Source organism: Hydra vulgaris, chromosome 07, assembly GCF_038396675.1.
Source record: "Hydra vulgaris chromosome 07, alternate assembly HydraT2T_AEP".
NCBI lineage: Eukaryota > Metazoa > Cnidaria > Hydrozoa > Anthoathecata > Hydridae > Hydra > Hydra vulgaris.
Window position 1 is genome coordinate 16874874 of NC_088926.1, and position 10127 is coordinate 16885000.

The window sequence follows — 10127 nt, forward strand, 5'->3', positions numbered from 1 at the left end:
TTTATATAAGTCTATATGTTTATTTATATATATATATATATATATATATATATATATATATATATATATATATATATATATATATATACATATATATATATATATATATATATATATATATATATATATATATATATACATATATATATATATATATACATATATATATATATACATATATATAAATATATATATATATCGGGTTGAAATTTAACCAGGGCCAAATCATTAATACATCCTAAACTTTTTTGTTTGAAATTTATTTTATATTCTCTCTCGCTCGCTCTCTCTCTCTCTCTCTCTCTCTCTCTCTCTCTCTCTCTCTCTCTCTCTCTCTCTCTCTCTATCTCTCTCTCTCTCTCTCTCTATATATATATATATATATATATATATATATATATATATATATACATAAATATATATATATATATATATATATATATATATACATATATATATATATATATATATATATATATATATATATATATATATATATTCATGTGTATTTATACGACAAACATGATCAACAAGATCATCAAAATCATCATCACTAACCATAATTATTACCATCATCATCATAATTTTTTTACTTCTAACTCTAACTATTTTCTCGTGAAACTGCTACATCTCTACATGCTGATGCCTAAACTAATTTAATCTTTTCTGGCAAACGTTTTTTGAAACAAAGTTTTTTCTAATCTCTGTCTAAGATTATGGCTCCTTTTCTTGTCTTGTTAGAGTCATACCACACATCCATCTGATCATTATCTTCTCTTCCAGCAAATACTACACCATATAAATACTAAAGTTTACATAAATTTGTAAGAATTTGTATGCTAGCATTTAAATAAATCCATATATACCCATAATGTATGCACTAATGCTCCTCGTACCTAACCTCCTGGATCCAAGCAAGTATGAAAGCTTTTATTCGTTCTTGTCAATTTAAAAAAAATTGGGAAATTTATGATGGAAAGACTCAGCACAAAACAAAGAACCAAAGTTGTTCAATTTTATTTTGAAAGTCAGCATTCGATTATTCAGACACAAAGTTCATATCGAAATTTGTTTCATGTTCAAAATGCGCTCTAACAATTTACCAATTGGTTCAGCATTTTTGGCAACAAGGGACTGCCAGTGATCTTCCAGTGTGATGGAAGACCTCATGCAATTTGAAATTATGTGAACATTGCTCAGGTGCAAGCAAGTGTTGAGGAAAACCTTGAAGCTTCTAACAGGCATTGTTCTCAGCAGTTGGCAATGTCTAGGTGGTCTTTGCAAAGAATTTTGCATGAGTTACACCTTTTCCCATATAAGATTCAATTGGTTCACAAGTTAAAACCAAATGATGCATAAATATGCATTCAATATAGTCAAAAAATTTTTAAGGCGAGAGGTAGAGAACAATCCAGAATTGTGGTTCCAACAAAATGGAATCACATCTTACACACCTCGACCAATTATGGCTCTACTGCATGAAATTTTTGGCAATTAAATAATATTGCATTTTTCTGATTTTAATCGACCACCATGTTCACCCTATTTAACGGCTCCCAATTTTTTTAGAAAAGAGGGCGCTGGGATGTTTATAATATATAGAGTATTATAAATTTTTAACTCCTCCTAAATATTACAATAAGATATTAAATAGAAAGAAAAAAAAAATTTACTAAATTAAATCACACATCCAACATTTAAGTTTTTCAAATCAACTGTTTTCTTTTTCTTAAACAACATTCTTTGTTCTCTGGTGACCTTCAACTTAAATAGTGGTTGCTTGCTTTTAATGTATTGAAACAACAACATAAAAAAATTTTAATAGCAACAAATCATAAATAATATTAATAATATTATAATAACATAATATTAATAATAAAATAAATGTGAAAACCAGAAAAGATTAATTGCAACTATGCAATGGATGAATACAACAAAAATTACAATTAAACAATGGGAAAATGTAAACACAAAAAAATTTCTATTTCATTTTTTTCTATTTTTTATTTTACTTTTATTTTGTTTGAGAAGTTATTTTGTTTACAAATAAAAACTTTTAAAAGTTTCCACTATTAGCAATCCTAATAAATTGATTATTGAATGGTAACTGTTGAGTCATGTTAATCCTCAGTTAGTTAATTCCTAACCTCTGCAGTGGTTAGTTTTCTGATTTCTACCAGAATATCTTACTCAAGAACTAACATCTTTATATAACTAATAAAATGATGATAAAAATTTTTTATAATTTATGGATGGATGATGTAAAAAACATATTTTGTAACACAAAGATTCATTATTCTCAAACTACTAAATCTGGTATTTTATTTCATAAGTTAAGTTCTAAAGACAGGAAATTTTTCAAGTTTCATTTAAAAAAATCAAGTCTAGCGTTCCAACTAACATACATACTAATTTCATTATTTCTCGAAATAATGAAGCAGAGCCATTTGCAAATAATTTTTCCTCTGATTTATTTCTTGAATCTAATGACCCAACTCTTCTTGACATCCCAGAGAAACAGGTTATTATATAGCTACTCAACCAAATCACGCTGACTAACCTTACTAAAGTCATTTCTAATTTAAACTCTTCTATAGCTTGTGGTGCTGGTATTATTTCTGTCTCTAGAAATGTAACTGGGACCACTAGTCTTTCAATATTCTCTAAACTATTTAAAAAACTATTTATATCTCATCTAGAGTTTAACAGCTTACTCTCTAAAAATCAATAGTTGAATTGCCATTTCTACTCTGTTAACTTTTTAACTCTGATAATGGAATGGTTCTGCACAAGCTGGAAGTGGTGAGAAAAAGCCTATTAATCTTGATCTATCAAAAGCTTTCGATAATTTCTGGCATGATGTTTTTACTTATTTGGACAAAGTCTAAAAATGCATTGTAAATTTAGTTTGACAGGTTTTACCTGCTAAGCTTGAGCCTCTATCCAATCATCTTAAAGTTGCATCTTTTTCTCTTTTCTACAAGTTCTATCTTGGTTGCTGCTCAAGCAAATTTTTATCTATTCAATAGACAGAACAACATCATCTATTTAATAAACGGAACAATAGACTTTTCAATAGTCACTATTGTTGTGTCAAAAATGACCCATTATTCTGTAAAGTTGCATTTTGTTAATGTAATCTAGTTCCTAACTGTTCCTTTATTATCTACTTTTTTATCTACTTTTTCTACCTCAAGCATCATTTTCTACCTCAAGCATTATTTTCTACATTCTAACCTTTATCTACTTTTTCTACCTCAAGCATCAATGCTTTAGAATTCTTATCGGTCTTTATGCTTTTCTGACGCATATAACTAACAGTTTATTAAAGTTTTCTGATTTTAAATATTAGTATAAATTAATTAAGAAATTTAGTTAGGTGATGTGGAATCAGTAATATGTACCCTCCTCGATAATTAAGCAGTTTTTTTTTTGTATGTATTTTTCTTTTTAATTTTTTAAAACTTAAAAAACTAATTTTAAAAATTTTAAATTTAAGTTTTCTTTTTAATAGCAGACTTAAAAATTAAAAAAGCACTTCAACTGCCTAGCTTTTCAAATTTAAATATAACTAAAATTATAAACTTTTTATTCTATATAATATTCAATAAACATTTATAATTTTCAGAAATCGAAAAAATATTTTTAAGATTTCTCAAGATTACTTAAATATGTTTATAGATATCGGTCACGTACAAATTGATTTTATTTTCAAATTCAAAATTGGCGTTTCAAATTTGACTTTTTTCAGAAAAAAGTTTGCGATAAACAGTAAGTTGCATCCTAATAAAATGCAACATTAATTTGAAAAAACCATTCTCGTGTATATTTTTTTCTTTAGTTTATGCACATTTAGGAATCACTTCATCAAAACCATTATCTAGATATTGAACTAAAAAGACGTCTTGACATAGAAGTATACTTCTGCGTCAAGACTTCTACGTCTTGCTAGATCCGTATATCATCTTTAATCTTACTTGGCTTAAGACCAACATCATCTAAGTCAACAGAAGCATAAGAAACATTGTTTTGATTAAACTCTGCTTCTCTAGTTGAGCTCTGAAGTTGCGTCAGCCTCAGAACTAACAGAGACAAAGCTAGTTACAAGTCACCGGTTTTTTTTAACTCTTTTTCCAAGCTTTTTTGCATTGCCTATGTAGCATCACTTTGTTTCGTACGCTTCATTTTATTGAGGAAAACATTGTTAAGTTATTGAAATCAAATACAACTCAAGCACAAGATATATTTAAAAATTTTCAAAATGATCACTAACTAGGAAGCAAATTAAAAACATTTCAAAAATATTCTTACCTAAAAGTATGTGTAATCATAGTTACAAACAAACAAAACAAAAAAAATTTAAAGGCATGAAATTTCTTTGTTCTTTGATAACTTTCAAATTTTCTAATTGTTGTTTGTCACAACTTTATAACAATTGCTTTGAATTCAATGCTTTGACACACAAAAACTCACATCTAAATTCAAAAATTCCCTCCCAATATTACACTTTATTCAAAGTTTAAAGGGGCTTATATGTCCCTTTAAACGTAGAGGTATAAATTTAGATGTGTTTTTGTGTGTCAAATTATTGAATTCAAAACAATTGGTATAAAGCTGTGACAAACAACAATTAGAAAATTTGAAAGTTATCAAAGAACAAAGAAATTTCATGCCTTCAAATGTTTGTTTGTTTGTTTATTATCATAGTGCTTCCTGATGTCCTTTTGGTCTTATCACAGAGTACCATGGAAAAGCATGTGACTAGAAAGTTCACGCCTCCTTTTTCATCAATATTGCTTAATGGGCTGGAGCCGGCGTCAAACCTCGGACCTCTTAGTTTTGAGCCAGAACTCTAACCACTGTGCCACGACTGCACTATGCTACAATATATGTTGCAGTGATACGAAATACTAACGGCACTATTAAAGCAGTTTATGTATTTTTTCTTGAAAGTCCTAAGCAAAGATCTTCTGTCCCAAATATTCCTATGTAAGGCAAGATGGGCTATAAATTATAAAAGTATTCGAATTTTTGTATAAAAGTATTCGAATTTTTGTTGTTAATTAAATTCTTACACTCATAATCTTTTTCGTTCTTTTTACGTCTGTTACGTGTAAATTTTATTGGTCATTTTTAGTGTGTGATGGGATTTACTTAAGCCCATCTTCATTTTATTCTTTCTCATCACACTAATGTTAACGTATTTATCATTATTTTTTTATATTATCAGTAGTTTGGTGTCAATCATTTTAACAAACTTCTATTTGAGTGGTACTATCAACCTTTATCTAATTACATTATTTATCATAATAGTTATTAGTTTTAGCATTGTTAATGCTATAAATAAAATTGTTTTTGTTATATACTTTATATTAATAAACCCCACAAGTTATTATGCTGTTTTTTATATCTTTTGATTCTTTAAGAATAAATTGCTTTCTGTTAATTAGATATGATTTAAATTAAAGTAAACTTTTGTTTTTAACACCATAATTTTCTAGTTTTTTCAAAAGTAACTTATGATTTACTCTGTAGAAAGCTTTAGATAAATCAAAAAAAGACATGGAGCATGCTCCACGCATTTCTATGCTTATACTTATGCCAAATAATGATGCTTTGTAAAAAATTGCGATGATTGAAGGCTGGGAACAAAAAAAGGCCTTAAAACTTCAGTTATGGTTCAAAACAAAGAGAATCAAAGTTTAATACTGGCTAGATAAGCAACTTAAAAAGGAAGAAAAGGTGAACCTTACTGCCTAAATGCTCTTCCGTGGTGCTCTGTGGTAAGACCGTAAGGTCTTCTTAAGGCACATAAAATACGAAAAAAAATCATAATTTGCTACTAATGTTTAAAAAAATTCTTATAATCTAATTTTTTTTTTTTTAATTATTCTTGGTTTTTTTTTAAACACAGAGTTTTTAAAACAAACGCAAACGACAAAACTATATTGCAAAAAAAAACTAGGTTATGAAATATGTTACGGAATAGTGACCAGAATCTAGAGTTTTTCTGATTTATTAAAACTGTTCTTATTAATGCATGTTTTGGTCAAAAACCAATTTGAAATTCATTTAAACAATGAGAAGGGTTCAGAAAAAAGTACAGTCAAGAATAAATTTTACAGTCAAGAAATACAGTTTTTTAAGAAGTTTACTACTGTAAGCTAAAAGAGAATTTAGTCTACAATTAGTGCGTATAAGTTTAGAGCCAATTTAAAACATTAAAATAACACAAGTTTAAAATCTAAGCTATTAAACAGTTTAGAAAAATACTTAAAAACTCAGAATTTAAATGTATAAGGATATGCTGTTTAGGATTTTTGTTTAGCCATTTTCGGTCACTATTTAAGTTACTTAAACATTATTTGCACAAAAAATATATTTAGAAATATCATTCTGTAATAATAACCTTGATAAAGGATCCACTATTAATACATTTAAACACAAATGTGTTGATAGTAGATCCTTTTTTGTTTTTACAGGCTTTTAAGCCTTTTAAAGATGTAACACTTTGAAAAAACCAAAATTTGTTTTTTAAAATAATAAGCTAATTTTAAACGTTTTTAAAAAGTGGTGTAATAGAATTTTTTTATTCTGAATCTGAAATGAATTTTTTATTCGGAAATGTTTTCATTTTATTATGTTGAAAAATAATTAATACGGTTGATAAAAAAAACTATTAGCATTCCGCTAACGTCCGTCAATAATTAATAACATAACTATTTATGTGTTTATTTTCTCATTCCAATATTATGTAATAGATTTATTTTGTTCATTTTAAGAAAGAACCTTCTACTTTTATTATTTATCTCATATATTATATAGAAGACCAGGTTAAGTTAAAAAAAATATAAACCCTGTCAAATAAAATTTCTTGTAAAATTAATTTAAAGAAACAAATGTATTATAAAACTTTTTTATTTCTACAGATTCCTGTAGAAACAAAGTTTTTATTTCTATTTAATGAACAAAGCTCCAATATTTCCTTCATATTAAGGAAATATTTTCTTACTGAATATTGGCTAAAATTTGGAAAATTTAATTGTAAAAAATGAAAATTCGGAATTGTTGAAGAAAATAATAGACTTATATTATATTAGAGATAAGATTAGACTATTAACTTATTCCTAAATAACTGAGAACTGACTGTATTCATTTGTTAAAGACAAATGAATACAGTTACTTCTCAATTATTTAGGAATAAGTATTTACTTCAAATAACCAAAATTTCGAATAACTGAAAACTTTAAAGTGATTTTAATTACAATAACAAAAAATCTTGTTGTCTCTAAAATTCACAACCTATCCTGTAATTTTGGGAAGCAACAAAGATATGAGTCTTGTCTACTACAACTCACAATTGTTAATTATTGAGCACATTACAAAAACTTTGGTGGCACTTATTTATTGTGAGGGTTCCGACCTTCATTAAAGCGCATATTTAACTACGCTGTGGGCGTTTCTGTTTCACTTGTGATTAATTCGTGTCACAGCAAACATTATTTGTTGACTGTTACATTAAATTGTTTTAACAATAAATATGTATAAAATTGTCATATTCTTCAAACCATTTATAAAGATTAGAAAAATAACCAGTTCAGGTATATCATGCATTTAAGATGATCAGTGGCGGATCCAGCATTTTTTGATCTTTGTGATAGCTAACTTCCAGACATGGAGCTAACTCCAAACATTTATTTGTTTATACTTATGACAAATAATGTGGGTTTGCAAAAAATTGCAATGATTGGAGGCTGGGAACAAAAAAGCCCCGTAATTTTTGCAACACCTGCCCCAAACGTGAGAGCAACAAGTTGATGAAATATTTTTTGTGCTATTCTTAACTAGACTTATATTTATCAATAATTTTAAGTTTCATAGCATTATCTCTTAGCGTTCGAAAATTATGACCATATAAAAATTACAACCCCCTCAAATTGAGGGGGGTTTAAACTTTATATGGTCATAATTTTTGAACGCTCAGAGATAATGCTATAAAACTTAAAAATTATCCATGAATATACGTCTAGTTGAGAATAGCACAAAAAATATTTCATTAACTTGTTGCTCTCACGTTTGGGGCAGGTGTTGCAAAAATTTTTGGGCTTTTTTGTTCCCAGCCTCCAATCATCGCAATTTTTTGCAAACCCTCATTATTTGACATAAGTATAAACATATAAATGTTTGGAGTTAGCTCCATGTCTGGAAGTTAGCTATCACAAAGATCAAAAAATGCTGGATCCGCCACTGATGATATCTTTAACGATATCTTCACTACAACATGAGTTTAAAGCATAGTTAAACTTTAATGGGAATACCAATTATATGGTTGTCTTTTTTATTAATACACGTTCCGAAAATAATTTCATGAGATTAACTAAAATACAGAAAGCAAAATAAATAAAATTTTTAAATACTCAGAGAAAGATTAAGTTAATGAAAGGTAACTCTTCTCAGTGAAAGGCTGTTTGATGCCGATGAACCATCACTCATGTCTAGTAGCACCGGTGATGGTTCATCTTCACTTTGTAAGAAAAAAAAGTAAATGAAACAATCAAACCAACCTCTACAAAAACATATGCACATACATGAAGATATGGAAAAGTAAAAACCAATTGCAAATGAAATTAGTTTTTACATGAAAATGTTACTTAAATTGGACAGCAAACCCTAGTCAGTAAACGAAAGATAATATCCTAACAGAACTGCTCAACTTTTCTTACTATTTGTCTACTGCCGCGTTAATAGTGAATGCTATTTTTAAAAGTATGTATAATTTATGAGGAATTCGCAATTATTTGGTATCATTAAACGATGAAAATTTTTTTAATCATAACTTAAAGATGTATTAAACATACTAATTATTTGTTAAAAGAAAAAAGAAAAATAATTTTTTTGTTACAATCTGATATTCGGTATTCGGTCGAGTAGTTTGTAATATTCGGGCTAATACCAAATGGTAATAAAAGTTGCCGAATAATCATCGAACATTCGTGACTTAAAAAGTGTTGAGTAAATTTTCTAAAAAATATGAGCGTAAAACAACCTATAAGGCTGAATAAAATTTCTGCATTGCAACCTTTGCAAGTTGCTAAGAATAGAGACTTGAAAAGCAATTAAATTACGATTTAGATTAGGTGTGATTTAGTTTAAGGTTGGTGGGATGAGTAGCGTTTAAGTGCTTTTATATAAAATGGTGATGTTTATTTTTTATGACAAAAACCAATAAGTTTCTTGAATGAACAAAAGACTTTCTGAAAACCAAGTTGTTTAACAAAGCCAAACTGTTGCAAACCTTCTACAGTATTTCTTAAGAAGACATCGGTTTAGATTCTATTACTATTCATTCTTTCACAGTCATTATTTCTTAGTGTTAAAAAAAAAAGATTGCAAGCAGGCTTGTAGGGTGTAAATTTGTAAAAAAAAAAATAAAGATCATTTTTATTTACAATGCAATCCATTTTGCAAGGTTGACGGTTTAGACCGATTTATTGTTATAATGCGCGACGACTAATTCTTTATGAGAATAAATCTTTAATATCAAGCCAAGTTCGATAATTAAATCGGAAAAGATAGGTCATTAACTAATTCCCAGAGTTATTCTTCATGAAAAGGTTTTTGGCCAGTAAACCTCTAGTAACTTTTGAGATTTAATTTGCAAGAAAAACTCTATATTTAATCTAATAGCTGCACACGCTTCCCAGTGGGCACGCATGCCTACTGGGTTGATAAAATAAATTTATTCAAGTAGTATCAATTTCAAAAGATTTTTCAAAAACGCATTACTTACCGCCTTATTTTATCTGATACTAAGAGTGTGCTATTGAAAGTGCTTATTATAGCTGAGTAGATTACTATATTTTTAATTGGTTGCTGCGGAATGAAGTATACTACTTGCAGGGATGCAGTGGGTTTAAACGCCGTACCTCATGCCTAAGAAGCAAGCTCTCTACAACTACGTCATTGCCGTATTTATATATGCGAGACAAACATACTTATATAAGTATGTTTACATATATATATACGTATATAAGACAAAATCATAGAGAAAGTTTACTTCTAACTTCCGGACAAGAAAATTTGATGTGAGTTATATACTATGTTTATTAAATGACAATCACGCTCAA

At 28.0% G+C, this 10127-nt stretch overlaps 1 protein-coding gene across 1 annotated transcript in view; it reads right to left on the minus strand.

The window, feature by feature from the left end:
* The window catches only part of LOC100213720 (MATH and LRR domain-containing protein PFE0570w), a 40617-nt gene extending 38831 nt beyond the window's left edge, over window positions 1-1786 (minus strand). Inside the window, exon 1 of the mRNA XM_065801212.1 lies at window positions 1674-1786. The gene's annotated coding sequence lies outside the window, so the exon portion shown is untranslated. The remainder of the gene's footprint in view (window positions 1-1673) is intronic.
* Between the last annotated feature and the right edge of the window lie 8341 nt (window positions 1787-10127).